This window comes from Giraffa tippelskirchi, chromosome 1 (assembly GCF_054371585.1).
Source record: "Giraffa tippelskirchi isolate mGirTip1 chromosome 1, T2T-mGirTip1v1.2.pri, whole genome shotgun sequence".
Taxonomy (NCBI): domain Eukaryota; kingdom Metazoa; phylum Chordata; class Mammalia; order Artiodactyla; family Giraffidae; genus Giraffa; species Giraffa tippelskirchi.
The window spans coordinates 8408108-8424737 of record NC_137275.1 but is presented as its reverse complement, the minus strand read 5'-3'; the positions used below and the strand labels follow the sequence as shown (position 1 = coordinate 8424737).

Here is a 16630-nt window from a genome sequence, read left to right as displayed (position 1 = left end):
TTCAGCTGACTCATGTCTGTTCCTTTCTTTGGCTGAGTAATATTCCATCGTATGTGTGTATCACAACTTCTTTATCTGTTCATCTGTTGATTCATGAATGATTTTTATGCATAAAAGTCTAAGAACCCGGTTAATGGTGAAACTACATGAGATTCAGGTCCATCCTTTGTGTACTGATAGCCACCTTCTGACCCTGCAGGATGGAAGACAGGACCCCACACTGTGGTGAACAAATTGAGGTGTTGCTGAGGAACCATTCCAGATGGGTCTGTCTCAGGTAACCTCAAATTTTCTTGGCGACGTTTTAAATTTAAACTCCACAGGTTCCTTGTAGAAAATGAGGGCAACACAGTTTATTGACAACAGCTAATCATCCAGAAATAAACCCTTGATGTAAGCTGCATCAATTAGAATGTCGACTAAAAAAAGATGCACCACGTAAGAGTGTGAGTTAAGTTTTATTTGGGGCAAAATGAGGACTGCAGCCCTGAAGACAGCACCCCAGATAGCTCTGAGAGACTGCTCCAAAGAGGTACAGGGGGAAGGTCAAAATATGTAATTTTGATGAATGGGGAGTTCAAGCAATCAAACACTTATCATACAAAAGGTTTTCTGCTAGCCACAAGGAACTGGTGTCCCCATGAAGGGAGTTAGTGCTTTTCTAGACCAGGGGACATGCAAGGATTGGGATCAGGAAATCAGTTTCTGAAAATATCTAACTATCTGAAGACCTGTTCCACCCGTTTTCCTGGAGCGGAGTGTCTCACTCTCCACGCTGAACTCCCTTCAGGCTGTGTCGAAGGTCAACATCTGCTTCAGCACAGGGTTCAATCTCTGGAAGAGGCAGATGGTAAATGCCCTTGGCAAGCGCCAATTTGTAGTTGACAAAAACTATGCCTGAGGTTTTTGAAGTCTCCCTCTCTGGTGACCAGATCATAAGCAGATTTCTGGAGCTGTCAACTGCCAGGTCCTCTGCCATGTGGATAGAGCCAGTCTGCAGAAGGGAAAAAAAAAATCTGACAACCTGCAGAGCAAAGCATGGGTAAGAGATGCACTGTCCTCCTGAAGAGGAAAAGTTAACATTTTACATAACCTCCTGCTCCTTCTGCCTCTGTAACTCAGCTTGCCCCTCGTAAAGTCTGGATCACGTAGGTCACGTAGTCTCAGAAAGTGGGGACTCAGAATACTCAGAACTGGAGCTGATCTCACTCACCCTTGTCCTGCTCTTTGCAATCGCCCAGCCCCTGCAAACTCACAAACCCACTTAATCATGCCTGTCTGTGTATAAAAATTCTGTCACCCCTTTGTTCAGGGCTCAGAGCTTAGAGCGTTAACTCCTCTGGGCCTGCTGGCGTAATAAACCTGAGTACTCCAACTCTCCGAGTGTGGTGCTTGGTTTCTTGAGGGCTGGATTCTGGAACACTCCACTTGTTCCTGAGGCCCAGCTGTGCTTGTTCTTATCCATTGTTTGATTATGTGAAACAAATACTACACATTCAAAGTCCTGTTGCTTAGTATGGAACACGCCTTGTTGTGGTGATGAGGAGGGACCCAAATGGAAAGGGACTGTGAAAATGATGGCATGTGCTTGGAAGCCTGGTGAATGCCAGCGTTTGTCATGGTGTGCCCCCTTGGTGGGCTTCCCACGTGGCTCAGTGGTAAAGAATACACCTGCCAATGCAGGAGGTGCAAGGGACGTGGGTTCGATCCCTGGGTTAGGAAGATCCCCTGGAGAAGGCAATAGCAACCCACTCCAGTGTTCTTCCCTGGAGAATTCCATGGACAGAGGAGCCTGGCAGGTACAGTCTGTGGGGTTGCAAAGAGTCGGTCACGACTGATACCCCCTTGGTAAACTGAGCCTTGACTTGATTCTTACTACTAGTGCATGCTGGCCTACATCAAAACATCGATACAAATCTGGTATTCTTCAAGCCAGATGGCTTGCCTTTTTTCATATTCATGTCTCGTTATGCCAGGGAGACCACAGATCGGGTGGGGACAACTCTTTAAAAGTGTTGCCAAATGCCAAGTTCATGTGCCCAATGCAAGGTGAGGCCAGACAAACTGAAACATCAGCCTGTGGAGCAGAGAAAGGTTTATTGCAAGGGCCAAGCAGGAAGGACAAGTGGCTTGTGTTCAAAAAACCTAGACTCCCTGATGGTTTTCAGGGAAGAGGTTTATAGGCAAAATTTGGGATGGGGGGCTTCCCTGGTTGTCCTGCCAATGCAGGGGACATGGGTTTGATCCCTGGTCCAGGATGATCCCACATGCCCTGAAGCAACTAAGCCCGTGTACCACAACTACTGAGTCCACGAGCTGCAACTACTGAAGCCCCCATGCCTAGAGCCCGTGCTCTGCAACAACAGAAGCCACTGCAATGAGGAGCCTGCACCCCGCAACTAGAGAAAGCCCTGGCACATCAGTGAAGACCCAGAACAGCCCATAAATAAATAAATGGAAATGTTGTTTAAAAGACTTTCTTCTGATCGGCTGGTGCTGAGGTTAACAAGGTGTTGTTCTAGGAATCTTGGGCTTAGCCTATAGCTACCATCCTCCATTTAGGTGGGGGGCCTTAGTTCCTGCAAAAGACCTCAAGGGTATATTTTATGTATATTCCTTGGGGAGGAACCAGGACCCAGCTTTATTGCTGTACCATTGTTTCTTGACTGCTCCTCCATTGTTTCTGCATTCTGTCCCTAGTTGGTTACTGTTTGAATCTGCCCTTTGGAACTCAGGGACTGTCTAGGAGGCCTAGACCTTTTTCCTACAAAAAAGAAACAGGACATGGAAAGGCTTTTGTACCTGAGAGAGCCCCTGCAGTGTCCTCCTTGATTTCAAAGCGGGAGCTTTCTTATTAGAAAGATCTGACTCAAGAATGATGTCCACGACTTCCCTGGTGGTCCAGTGGTTAAGAATCCACCTTGCAAGGCAGGGGACGCAGGTTTGACTTCTGGTGAGGGAATACTGTGTGCCATGGGGTGAAGCCAGAAAAAGAAAAACAGGAAGGGTGAGGGAAGGATCTTGTGTTTGCAGGCATGATGATGAAGAGATAGAATCTGGGGCATTTGGAGCCACAGCTGGGTTTGCATTCCAGCTTTGCTGTTTTCTCGCTTTAGGACTCTGGACAAATCCATCAGCTTCTCTGTGCCTTGTTTTCTTATTCGTAAAATACAAAGAGTAATAGACCTGCCGTAGGGTTTTAGGGAAGACTGAGAGCATTCATTCATTCACTGCAAGGAGATCCAACCAGCCCATCCTAAAGGAAATCAGTCCTGAATATTCATTGGAAGGACTGATGCTGAAGCTGAAACTCCAATACTTTGGCCACCTGATGCAAAGAACTGATTCATTGGAAAAGACCCTGATGCTGGGAAAGATTGAAGGCAGGAGGAGAAGGGGATGACAGAGGACGAAATGGTTGGATGGCATCACCGACTCTATGGACATGAATTTGAGTAAACTCTGGGAGTTGGTGATGGACAGGGAAGCCTGGCGTGCTGCAGTCCATGGGGCTGCAAAGAGCTGGACACAACTGAGCGACTGAACTGAACTGAATTAATTCCTTAACCAGATATTCAAAGGGACAGCACTCTTTAAGCCACGTGATTTCCCAATAACTTTCAAACCAGACATTCCTCTTCTAAAACGTTAGTTGAGTAGTGCTGAAGTCACTTTTGGTTTCTCCTCCAAAGAAGTCTTTGAATTAGCTTCTCTTTCTAAAAATCTTTCCCACTGGCAACAAGCTTGGGCTCCTACTATGTGCCAGGAAATGTTCTGGGCATGGGAGAGGATGCAGGTGAGCTGGACAGATGAAACCTTGCCATCAGCTCTTCCATTCTAGTGGAATTAGATGATCAACAAACAAATGCATGAATAACATATCAAGCAAAGACAAGTATTCTGCCTAAGATGAAGTAGAGATCCCTCTACTTAGAGGGATGACTGGACAGCAGCTCACAGGTTAGGGAAGGTCATTCTCAGATCTGAATGTCACAGCGAAGCCAGCCAGGAGGAAATGGGAGTAGCTGGCACAGGGAGAACAGCTAAGGCTGGAGTCCTGGGGCAGGAATCAGCTTGATGCATTTGAGGAACAGAAATGTGGTCATTGGAGCTGGAGGATATTGGGAGAGAGTAGTAGTAGATGGAATCAGATCACGTGGGGCTTTGACCACAAGGAGAGAAAATGTGTTTTGTCTTAAGTGCAACAAAAAGCCTGTGGAAAATTCTGAATTGGCAGATAACATGATTTCATCAGAGATGTAATATGTTCACCACTGGTCCTGGCACAGGAAAAACACTGCGAGTGTGTTAACTGCTGTTACCATTTCATTTAATCCTCACACCACCCTATGTGATGGTCACTGTGAAAGGAAATCATTCCAAACCTGATCAGGGACAGAACTTTGTTGGTTGGTATGATTTTCAGCCTCTTTGGGAAGGATCTAAGATTCCTAATAGAGCTCTGGACTATTTTTCTGATGGACTTGAAACAAATTTAGCTTCCTTCTGGGAAGTTAGACAGACTCCCTCAGCTCTTACTGTTCAGGTGGGCCCGGTAACCCTTGCTTGACCAGATACTCAAAGGTGCAGGGCTCTTTAAGTAGCATGACTTCCTAATAACCTTCAAACCAGACATTCCTCTTCTAAAACTTTAGTTGACTGGTGTTTAAGTCACTTTAGTTTCTCCCCCAAAGAAAATCTTTGAATTAGTTTCTTTTTTTTAAAAAGTCTTTCCTGTTGGCAACAAGCTTGAAATGAAATGTGGATAAATGTTTACACTCAGTTCATCCCCGAAACTGCTTTGACAGTATCATTAATATCACTATTTCACAGACAAGGATACTGAGCCTTAGAAATGTTAAGTAACTTGGGCAGTGCCACAGATTTCCACCCAAATGTTATTCATTTAACACTCCACTGTGCTTGCAACAAGGAAGACTAAACTCCACTTAAGCAATTCTGAACCTGAAGGGAGACCTGGTCCCCAGTCATCATACTTTCTTTTCTTGCAATTCCATTGCTATCTATTTTATACTAATTTTTAAAGGTATTCTGTGACTCATTGTGACTTCTCTTTACTCCCCCAAGATATATATGTGTAGTTCATCTCCATTTCCACTCTGCTTTGCTTTTTGATTTTTAAGTTTTAATTTGCTATATATATATATATATATATGTATATGTATATATACATATATATATATATATATTTTTTTTTGTCTGTTCCATGTGGCATGTGGGATCTTAGTTCCCTAACCAGGGATCAAACCCATGACTGCTGTAGTGGAAGTGTGGAGTCTTAACCACTGGACCACCAGGGAAGCCCTAATATGTTCTTTCACTAATTGAACCCAATCCTAACTAGAATGGAAACTTTTCTCCTGTTTGTCAAGATTCACAAAATCTGTTTTTCTGGTTTAGGATGTCTCTTATTCAAATCTTACGTGCATTCAAGCCCAGAGGTATGACTCATTAGTGTCTATGATTCATGCCAAACATGCAACCAGATTGTATGTCTGCCAAGCTGAAGTAAACAATGCACTAGCCCTGAAGAGAAAAATCCTGAATGAGATCACTGAAGGATGCTAAACACTCCAGATCATTTTGGACTGGAGGATGGGGAAAGTCCCGATGTCTAACCAATGAGCCTCATCCTCTTAGAATGAAATTGATTCCATGGATGTACTAGAACCAGTTGAAATAAGCTCATGTTAAATTTTCAGGAAATTTGTGGAGTAGTTGATGCCAAGTTGGTAGCTTGAAATTGGCCACAGAGGGAGTATTTATACCAGAGAAATTGGCAAAAGCCACAAATCAGGGCTTTCACACCCCATAGAGCCAGTTTTTAAACACTCAGCAGCACACCACTGCAAGTGCCCTTCTGGCTCCTGTTTTTTCCTGCCTAGTTATAGAACAAGAGGATGTGGAGAAACGGTCGGACAGTTTCCAGGACAGGTTTGTGCTGGCCTCTGTTTTCCTGCCTGCATTTTTCCTTCTCATACACACTGTCAAGAGATCTGTAGTCAAACAGACCCCTAGCAGAAATGCAGTTCACTGTTATTTCCCCTCAGTTGAATCCCAGATCCCTTACTACTTGCTCTGTGACTTGGGCTGGTCAGTTATCCGCAGTTCTAGACCCTTTTCCTCATTGCTATAACTAGGATAATATCTCAACCTCATAAACAGCAAGTGATACGTGACGGACAAGGGTACTGAGGAAAGGCTCCGCTTAGAACTTTGTGCATTCTAAGCCTCCAACAAACAATGCTGCTGCTAAGCAGCTTCAGTCGTGTCCGACTCCGTGCGACCCCATAGACAGCAGCCCACAACGTTCCTCTGTCCCTGGGATTCTCCAGGCAAGAATACTGGAGTGGGTTGCCATTTCCTTCTCCAATGCATGCATGCATGCATGCTAAGTCGCTTCAGTTGTGTCCGACTCTGAGTGACCCAATGGACTACTGTCATTGAGCCAATGACAATGGAGCCCACTAGGCTCCTCCGTCCACAAGATTCTCTAGGCAAGAATACTGGAGTGGGTTGCCATTTCCTTCTCCCCAGTAAAAATGGCTCTAATTAAAAGAGTGTTATTATTTGCTAGGTACTCACAGACACTCAGAGGACTCCTGCCCTCTTTGCTCTTATTGCTGTTGTTTGATTGTTCGTCGTGTCTGACTTTTTGCGACCCTGTGGACTGCAGCACCCCAGGCTCCTATATCTTCCACCATCACCTGGAGCTTGCTCAAATGCATCTCCACTGAATTGGTGATGCCATCCAACCATCTCATCCTCTGTCGCCCCCTTCTCCTCCTGCCCTCAATCTTTTCCAGCATCAGGGTCTTTTGCCAAGAGTCAGCCAAGGTGTAGGAGCTTCAGCTTTCAGAGTCTAGGCCTCATATCTCTGGTCCAGAGCTCTGAACCAGCCTGGCTTGCACCAACTTCCCCCACAAGGTGGCGCTCTCCTCCTGCCTGTGCTCTATAAGGCGGGGAGCCCCTCAGAGCTGATTCCCTTGTCATCCAAGCCACACCAGCCACACACATTTTCTCCTTTTCATTCAGTGCCTGCCTCCCAGTGATGCCTCGAGTGCATCGAGCTTGACAAGCTTCTTGGCTAGAAAGAAATGGGAGAGAGAAACCTGTCTTGAAACATGTTGATTTGGCATGGATGGCTTTTCATTGACATAAAGAAGAAATTTTGTGATTCTGCAAAATCTTTTGATTCACTGCAAAGGTGTTTTTAACTGGTAGGATGCTGAAGTCTTTGGGGGATTCTTTTTTTTGGCTGTGCTGGGCCTTTACTGATGCACACGGCTTTTCTCTTCATTGCTGTAGCGGGCTTTAGTCTAGTTGACATGAGCAGGGGCTCCTGCCCAGTCGTGGTGTGTGGCTTCTTGTTGTGGAGCAGGCTCGAGGGCTCTAGCGTGCGGACTCAGGAGTTGGGGTGCACGGGCTTAGTTGCTCCACGGCATGTGGGATCTTCCCACACCAGGGATTGAACCGGTGTCCCCTGAATTGCAGGGCGGATTCTTAACTCCTGGACCACCAGGGAAACCCAGGGATTCTTTCTGTTCTCTTTTGTCTGTCTTGGTTCCTTTATCCTCATCCTCCAGAATCCTCAAGGCAACCTGATAGAATAAAACCAATATGGCGTCAGCAATCAGACAGACTTAGATTTGACATATGTTTCTGAGGCTTATCCGTTGAATGACCTTGGGCTACTTATTTGAATTTCTAACCTTCAACTTCCTCATCCACAAAATGGGTATATCTATCTATCTTATCTACCATCTATCTTCTCTCTCTCTCTGTCTATCTCTCATCTATTTGTCTTGAGCTAGTCTTGTACTTCACAACCTCCAACACATTAGGTTCACCTACAGAACTTCTCAAGTTCAAGTATAGTTGCTTCCTTGGCTCTACTCCAAAAGATCGATTCAGCCGTGCTGTTTTAGAACTTCCCGGGGGATCTATGCGCCATGAGGAGACTTCAGACGGGCCGAGATCCTGTTATGAAACCTCTCTGAGCCTCAGCGGGCTCACATGCTCAGAACCTGCAAGTCCCAGACTCAACAGCTCACACAAATGCAAAATGAGTCTCTTGGCCAACAGCCACTTAGTGCATGCCGTCCTTCACCTGTCAGATCAGCAGGCAGTGCCGTCTCTTCGACATCCACCCTTTGTCTTCAGAGCCTTTCCTGGGAAGCCTAAGAACCTTTGTGGTTGCTCTTCGGATGAGAAGAACAATACTTGGGGTCCTTGGCCCCTGCTGAAGCTGGGCAGAACCCGTAGTCTGGAGAAATGTCAGCTCTTGCTGTGGTTCCACAGAGAACAGTGGGTGATGTTCCTTCTCCTGGGCTACCCTTGGTCAAGGATACTCTTCTCTCCGATTGGCCCGGGTGGCTGGTGATGTGGCCAATCAGAGGTCTGCTCTTTCATTTCGTATCAAAAGCAACCGTCAGGCCCAGCCCATCACCCAAGAGCAGTATCATGAATTGAATAGCATCCACTCACTGCCTGGAACAAGCTGCTCCGTCAGCCTCTGCCTGGTTGCCTGGTCCACACTCCTCTCTCCTGATGAATTTCCTCTTGGAGGTCCTTCTTTTTCTTTCCACCATCTGGCCTCAGGTAGATCCACCTGTGTCAGAAGTGTTTTAGTAAATATAAGAAGTAAATAAATACCGACTCCTTTCTCCCAGAAGGCTCCTTGGCCCACCGTGAACATATGGTTTACATATGTCAACATTCACATATGTAAACAGTCCATGAGAAAGGATTCATTATCAATTTTCTTATCAACCTCTTCTAAACTCAGGCCTTTCCAAGCCCATCTCTACTAAAAAAAAGTCCCTTTCCCCAAACCAGCGGGTAGGAATGCACTTAACTTTGCACATGTATAACCCAAGGGGACTACTGAAATGATTGTTTCCAAGATAAAGGACAACTTGCCTCAAAACTAAGTTCAGATTTTCACCCTGGAGCTCATAAAGTAACCAAGATGGTAGTTTTCTTTTTTTCTCTTTTTTAATAAGTATTATTTGTTTATTTTTGGCTGTGCTGGGTCTTCATTGATGTGCAGGCTTTTTCTCTAGTTGTGGCGAGTGGGGGTCACTCCTTAGTGGTGGTTCACAGGCTTCTCACTGCGGTGACTTTTCTCATTACGGAGCACAGGCTCCGGGCTCTAGCGCCCCTATCGCCAGTAAGATAATTTCAGTAATACAACCTGTCCTCTTTAATGCAGAGCTGTAGTCCCAAGCGTTATTTGCTGTCTTTCCCTCCTATTGTAAGAATTCAAGAAAGCAACTTTTGGGCAGAAGGTCTTTGAGTTGGTTTTTGAGCTTTCCTTCTCCTCCAAACAGACCCAAATGTCTGCAAGGGGTTAGGAGAAAATTGGGGAAGGCTTGTTTTGAGCCATGTTATCCAACATGGCAAACCCAATGCCCTAAATATGGAAGTGCCCCTGATATCAGGCTTCCCTGAGAGCTCAGTTGATAAAGAATCTGCCTGCAATGCAGGAGAGTCCGGTTTGATTCCTGGGTCAGGAAGATCCCCTGGAGAAGGGAACGGCTACCCGCTCCAGTATTCTTCGGCTTCCCTTGTGGCTCAGCTGGTAAAGAATCCTCCTGCAATGTGGGAGACCTGGGTTTGATCCCTGGGTTGGGAAGATCCACTGGAGAAGGGAAAGGCTACCCACTCCAGTATCCTGGCCTGGAGAAAGAGTCAGACATGACTGAGTGACTTTCACTTTAAAATACGGAAGCTATCCGGTACTTACCTGACCTTTTAGGAGAATACAGTCCTGGATCTTGAGTCTCACATGGTTCCTTGGGTCTGCTGTCCATTTCTCAGGAATCTGCAAGTGAGGAGGCTTGTAATGAGCTCCCCTAAACCTACAACAGTTCTCCTGCTTGGAAGACTGAACACTTCTACCCCAGGGTTTTAGTACCTGCTGACATTTTAAGAAATGTGTGCATGTCTCTCAATGGAAGGTCGATTTGGGGGTCTTGCTGCAGTTGCTTGCTATGGCTGATGTGGGCTTGGTTACCCAAGGGGCTGGCCTTGCCTCTCTTGTGGATAGTCATGAGACATATTCTGGAAATGGTGCTGACTTGGCTCAGTGGTTGACTGGATGAGCAGGAAGGGAGAGGAGGTTCAGGTGGATAAGTTTCCTCTAGAATAAGTATTAGCCAACTATAGCCCAAGTGGCGCTACTGGTAAAGAATCTGCCTGTCAATTCAGGAGATGTGGGTTTGATTCCAGGGTCAGGAAGATACCCTGGAGTAGGATATAACCCACTCCAGTATTCTTGCCTGGAAAATCCCATGGACAGAGGAGCCTGGTGGGCTACAGTCCACGGGGTCTCAAAGAGTTGGACACGGCTGAGTATGCACATGCAACTATAGGGGACAGGTCAAATCTGGCCTGCTGCCAATTCCTATTTTTACCTTTTTATTTTGAAATAAGCTAAGACTTAATGGCCACCTATTTTGTAAATGAAGTCTTGTTGGAACGTTACCACACTTATTTGTTTACAGACTGTCTATGGATGCTTTCCTGATATCACAGAATCAAATCATCTCAACAAACAAACAATGTAGGACATGGAAAGCCTAAGGCCTGTGCCATCTGGCTCTTTGCACAAAAAGCTTGATGAGCTCTGTGCTGGAGTCAAAGATGCCTCTCACAAAACTGCCTCAAATTTCCTCCTTGATGCCACCCAAAGGCCTCAAGATCCCTGTCGAATCAGAGAACTCTAGAGTAGGCAGGGAGCATTAGTGGGCAGCCAATGCAATTTCTCCTCTGAGACTGGAATCCCCCAAGGATACCTTCTCAAGAGATCCCTTGGGGATCAGACACACCATTGCCTGAAGGGGTTAACTCACCTTCTTTGGGAAGTTGTGGCTGTTGGAAAATGATTCCTTATATTGAGCTAAAATCTGGAGGAAAGAAAAGTTGTTGAAGCTGTATCATCTATGATGCCATCTGCTGCTTTGGAGGAGGAAGGAAGACTATTTTCAGCAAGATGGGCTGAGATGCCTGTCTTGTGTGGAGTGGTCTGATGTGTGTGGAGGAGATGTGTGGAAGTTGGGATGCTCTGAGCAGGAAAAGATGCTGGCTGCTTCTATTAATAGAGAGAAGGATCCAGAGAAGGGATGCTGGAGGGGCATGGCTGGACAGTGGCAGGTCCTCTTGGTTCTGCACTGCAAAGACTTCTGTTTTGTCAGAGGACAGCTCTGTTTTCCCACTTCTGGTCTCTGATGAGATACATGAAACCAGCAGGAAAGCAGACCAAACTGAAAGCGAGAGAACAAGCGGGACTGCAGAGAGTGGGCTGCTGCTCTTCATGGGATTAGCGAAGGCGGTCTGCTCCATTAACGGAGTACCTAATGGGCCCATGCTTGAAAAAGCAAATCTGCAGAATTAGAAGCCAATAAATTGTTAGTCTTGCAAACTGTCAGTTCTGTCTTGCTGCTTTTAAACCATCTGACCTCACTTATTTTTATTTACTTTTTTACACGAGATCATTTTTTATATTCTCTTTTTAACTCACTCCTAACTGTATAACGCATGTCTTTTTCCACATTCTGGATTCTGGATAATTCATCCACAGTTGTCTATTTTCTGATGTTAGATGTGCACTGCATGTCCAAGTTGATGAAACATGGCATGCTATAACGGACAGACCTTGGGCATTAGATGGACAAACCTGGGTTTGAAACTAGTTTAGCCACCTCCAATCTGTGGGTTGGTATTCCTTGCCTAAATTAGTTTGGTTCTTAATATCTTTGATTACTCGAGAATTATGGTTCTTTCATGTAGGAGTTTAAGAGGTACTATTAAAAAACCAGACCAGAGACTTCCCTGGTGGTCCAGTGGTTAAGACTCTGCACTTCCAATGCAGGAGGCATGGGTTCGATCCCTGGTGGGGAAACTAAAACCCCACATACCTGTGGTCAAAACAAATAAACAAATAACACATAATAATAATGTGTCGCTTAAAAATAATGAAACAAAACACCTGGTTGAGAGTGTTCAGTTTTAGATGCTATAATAACTAAATATCGATTCTTTTCCCATTTATTACAAGCCTGACCAGTCTTTGTACAAGATGCTCCAGACAAGGCAGAGATGAATGTGATGCGGGTCAGGACTGCAACTAGGTTTTATTTCATATGCCAGCTCTCACGGAGAGTGCTGCTTCAGGGAGAGCTGTGTGGAGATGGATTTTAAGGGTCAGTAAGAAGAGTGTCACGGTTGATTAGCCATGTCCTTGGGCTCGGGAGGGGGCAGAGGGGGACATGAACGTCGCTGACACAAGCCCTGCTTTGGGGAAGTCAGAGCTAATGGAGCGTGGAATTCCGGGAGAAGCGTAAGAGCAGTGGTGGCACTTCTACATATGTTATGTCTGGAACCCTCTCGTGAATTATTATTCTCATTTTACACGTGAGGACATGGAGGCTCAGACAGGCTGAGTAATTTTCTTACAATGTAGAAAATGCTGGCAATGAAATCTGAACTCAAATCTGTCTGACCTCAGAGGCTTTTGTTTGCAGTTACTAACTTTTTAAACCAGGGTGTTCAAATTGAACTTCTTTTTGAAAAGTGAGGTCAACTTCGGATACGTTAAGATTTGTCCAAGTGTGGTCATCTTGTGTCCAGCTTGATGAATTTCGATTACACGTGGATCATTTAAATAACCCCAGTGAAACCATCAATTAGTGTATTTGGCTCTGTCTGGTCTTTGTTGCGAGATGTGGGATATTTTGCAGTGGCGCACTGAAAAATTTATTGTATATCAAAAGTGACTAAGAATGACTTATTTTTGTATATGAAATGGTGTTGAGGTCTAGGTTGAGATAACCTTTTCAATAAGAGGAATGTTTTGTGGGATAGACAGGGTATGAAGCCTATTCTTCATTGGACAGGATTATCCCAAGCATCGTTTAGGATGTCTGCTCTTCTTGGTACTCAACCCTGAAATGCCTTTGTGCATCCTCTCACCATAGTGCCGACTAGTCCTGTAAATTTCCACAATATCCTTGAGGATGGCATCACTCCCACGAGAATCACGGTTCTAACTCCACTCCCTCATTTTACAGATGTGCGAATCACTTTCTTGAAAAAGGAGGAACTTCTTCCCAATTCTCACAGGGACTTAGAGATTAACCATCAGTTGCAATATCCTGACTCTTTAGTCTAAATCAGGAATCCATCCATCCACAGCAGGTGCAGCTGGAGCTTCGAGTCAAACAGATTTGGGTTCAAATTCTGGCTCTGCTTTTAGGCAAATGACTTCATCTTTCTGAGCCTCTGTTTCATCTTTTGCAAAAATTAGGATTAAAAACAGCATTTCCCTTAGAGACTTGCTATGAGGATTCAGCAGGGTTATTTCTATACATTCTGGCACATAGTGATATCTCAATATACAGTAGCTATTATTTGTTGTTGTTCAGTTGCTAAGTCATGTCCAACTCTTTGCAACTTCATAGACTGTAGCCCACCAGGCTCCTCTGTCTGTGTGGTTCTCCAGGCAAGAATACTGGAGTGGGTTGCTATTTCCTTCTCCAGGGGCTCTTCCTGGATGAGGGATCAAACCTGTGTCTTCTTCATTGACAGGCAAATTCTTTACTACTGAGCCATCAGGGAAGCCCAGTAGCTATTATATTACCCCTTTAAAGCTCATTTATCTAAGTGCCTGCATAAAATGATATACCATATTCTGGGAGAATTTCTCCATTTGAACTTTCCTCTGCAGAGAAACATTTGTCTTTATCCTTTATTTCCAAAGCTTCAAATTGTCCTTTGCCAGGGCAAAGCATCCTTCTAATTCCCTCCCAGCACAGCTGTCCTAGCGCACAGATAAAGACAAAGCATCTTGGCCTAAGTAGCTCAGAGCATTCTGACAACTTAGCCCCTTACTTAAAGAGCACAAGAAGGAACTTTGGAGCTGCAGCTGATGTGAAAAGAATGAAGAAAGAGAATGAAATTCTGTGCCAGATGCATGTTGAATGGTCGAGTTTTCTCATTTTACCAACACTCCATGAGGCAGGAATTGTTTATGATCACCTCCACTTTCAGTCAGTTCAGTCACTCAGTCATGTTCGACTCTTTGCGACCCCATGGACTGCAGCACGCCAGGCCTCCCTGTCCATCACTAACCTCCTGGAGCTTGCTCAAACTCAGGTCCATCGAGTCAGTGATACCATCCAACCAGTTCATCCTCTGTCGTCCCCTTCTCCACTTTACACCTGAGAAAATGAGGACTTCAGCTGTTAGGGCCCTTTACTGAAGTCACACAGAGACAAGACGGACGTTCTCTTGATGCGGATGCTTTCAAAAACAGTTCCTGAAATAAAGATTTGGGTGCAAACATTCTCTTTGGGAGAGGTTTTTGTGATCGACTTGTTGCCTCTCAGCTCTGATGCACCCTTCAATATGTGGGGGAAGATCCCCTGGAGAAGGAAATGGCAACCCACTCCAGTACTCTTGCCTAGAAAATTCCGTGGATGGAGGGAGGAGCCTGGTAGGCTACAGTCCATGGGATCGCAAAGAGTCGGACACGACTGAGCAACTTCACTGGTGATAAAGGAATTTCCTTTAAGTATTTCTCCTTTAACAGGAACATGTTGCCGAGCTTTCTCAGATGAGGAGGCTGGAGGGGTGTTGCTGGAGGGGGAGGGTCTGCTGCCATTTCTGTGCCGTATGGGGCTCAGTTATGGGTGCGGGGGCATTCAGTGGAAACTGCTCATGAGTCAAAACGCGGTTCTTCTGCAACTTTGCAGCCTCGGTGTGTGGATAACTTTTGTGCAACCCTCTTGGTCTGGAAACTACAGTCAGAAGCACAGCTCACATGCTCTGAAGGACTCCTGTCCCCGCTGATGTCCACACTCCACATCCCCACAAATCAGGTGGTGCTTGAATGCTCCCCCAAAAGGACTCTGGAGGGTGGTTTCTTGCTTGCAGCCCCTCCAGACCAGCTCCAGCCTAGCCAGAGCTGCAGACTTCTCTACTATCCTGTGGGCTGAGCCACACTTTTTCCAAAGACGCCCAAATGTCCCCCATCTTTGCCTGTGGGTGCTCAGCCTAAGCCATAGGGTGCCTTATACAGTTACTCTTTATCACAGCCAATGGTTCTTTGTGTTACACTTCCTCTGGTTAAGTCACTGTGTATTCTGTCTCCTGATTGGACCCAGACAGTCATAGCAAGTGATCGCTGGAAGAAGGTAAAAGAGTAGGGAAGGGAAAAAAGCCAATAAGGAAAGTATTAATGAGTGGATCACTATTATTGGTTCTTGGGACACAATCACGCTTGTGTCCTTTGAGACTCTAACTGCCCCAGCAAGAGGCAAGAGGGCTGGATATTTATCTACCAACTCCTGTCCCTCATTGATTGAGGGTTGCTTTTGGGAACTTTAATTCCCTGGCACTTTGGTCCTGCCCAGCATGCCTGGACTTTCCAAGGCCTATTTTACTTGTGTAGTTAGGAAAAGCCCTCAGGTAGAGAGAAACAGGTCCTTGATGGTAATATCCCTGTGAGCATAGGAACTTCCTGTGATGCTACAGGTGACCTCTAGGGTGAACCAAGGGATGGGGGCAGCCATGATGTAGCTACTACAGACTCGTTGTGGGAGACTGGGTGGCAGATGAATGGCTCAGACTGATTCAGGGTGAAGTTTCTGGAAAAGTCCAGCTGTGGAAGGTCAAATGCTTTCCTGACTGGTATAATTTAATTGTACGGTCAGTGTTTGCTCTGGATAATTGGGTTTTCCTTTGACAGTCTCACTGGCTTGCTAGCTGCCTTGGAAGACACCGATTTCTAACCATTTCAAATACAAAAAGCCAGACCTGGCTTCCATCAAGAGCTGGCAGCCCTGCCATCTTCAGGAGGCGCTGATGGTTGTGGCATCCAAGAGCAAAAAGGCAGTGGTGTTTGTATTTTCCATTTTGCCCTTTACAGGAACATTTCAGCTGAAGTGGAAGGCTTTTTTCCCTTCACCCTGGGTGTTTTAATAGAATTCTTGGTGACATTAAGCCCTTTTAATTCTCAGCGCTAGCTGCTAAAGTTCAGTGATGACGAAACTCTGTTCAGCTGTGGATACCAAGGTGAGAGAGTTTAATCACCAGGAGGACCAGAGTGAAAATACAGCCAGGAGGCAAGGTTATTACAAAAGGCCACGGACGGTGTTTGTCTGGGAAAGTGTGGGCTGAAGGAGGTTACTTTTATATTAAAAATTTTAAATGATTCACATTTTGCAAGAAGGTAACCAATGTACAGGGTTTCAAAACTGACAATGTGTTCTTTCTATATGTAAAATAGTCAATGAAGAAGAACACAAGGAAACTTACTCTGCCCTGAAATGAAAAGATCTCTGAGACAGGGGACAAAAGAAGGAAAAGACTGAGTAGTTAGTTACTGCATGAGAAAGAAAGGGGAAAAAATTATACAGTCACATTTGCTTGTATTTATATGAAAATCTAATAAAAGTATCCAGGTATGGTTTAGGGGGGCAAAAACAAAGTGAATTTTTTTTCAGTTTATAACTTTTATATCATTTTCTTTTAAAAAATCACATCAAAGTATTTTCTGCCCAGATAAATGAAACCAAAGCCCAGTGAAGAACACGTTCATTGGAGA

The 16630-nt window shown here is 45.2% G+C and overlaps 2 long non-coding RNA genes across 2 annotated transcripts in view; one reads left to right on the top strand and one right to left on the bottom strand.

Annotated features, from left to right (window-relative positions):
* Window positions 1–439: 439 nt before the first annotated feature.
* On the bottom strand, window positions 440–8330 carry LOC145504721 (uncharacterized). The gene is made up of 3 exons (XR_014052467.1): window positions 7876–8330; window positions 6607–7622; window positions 440–994 (listed from the first exon to the last, which is right to left on the bottom strand). It is a non-coding gene; the product is annotated as an uncharacterized LOC145504721 (long non-coding RNA).
* A 148-nt stretch (window positions 8331–8478) lies between these two features.
* The window catches only part of LOC145504671 (uncharacterized), a 90489-nt gene continuing 82337 nt past the window's right edge, over window positions 8479–16630 (top strand). The window contains exon 1 of the long non-coding RNA XR_014052389.1: window positions 8479–8622. This is a non-coding gene — a long non-coding RNA (uncharacterized LOC145504671). The remainder of the gene's footprint in view (window positions 8623–16630) is intronic.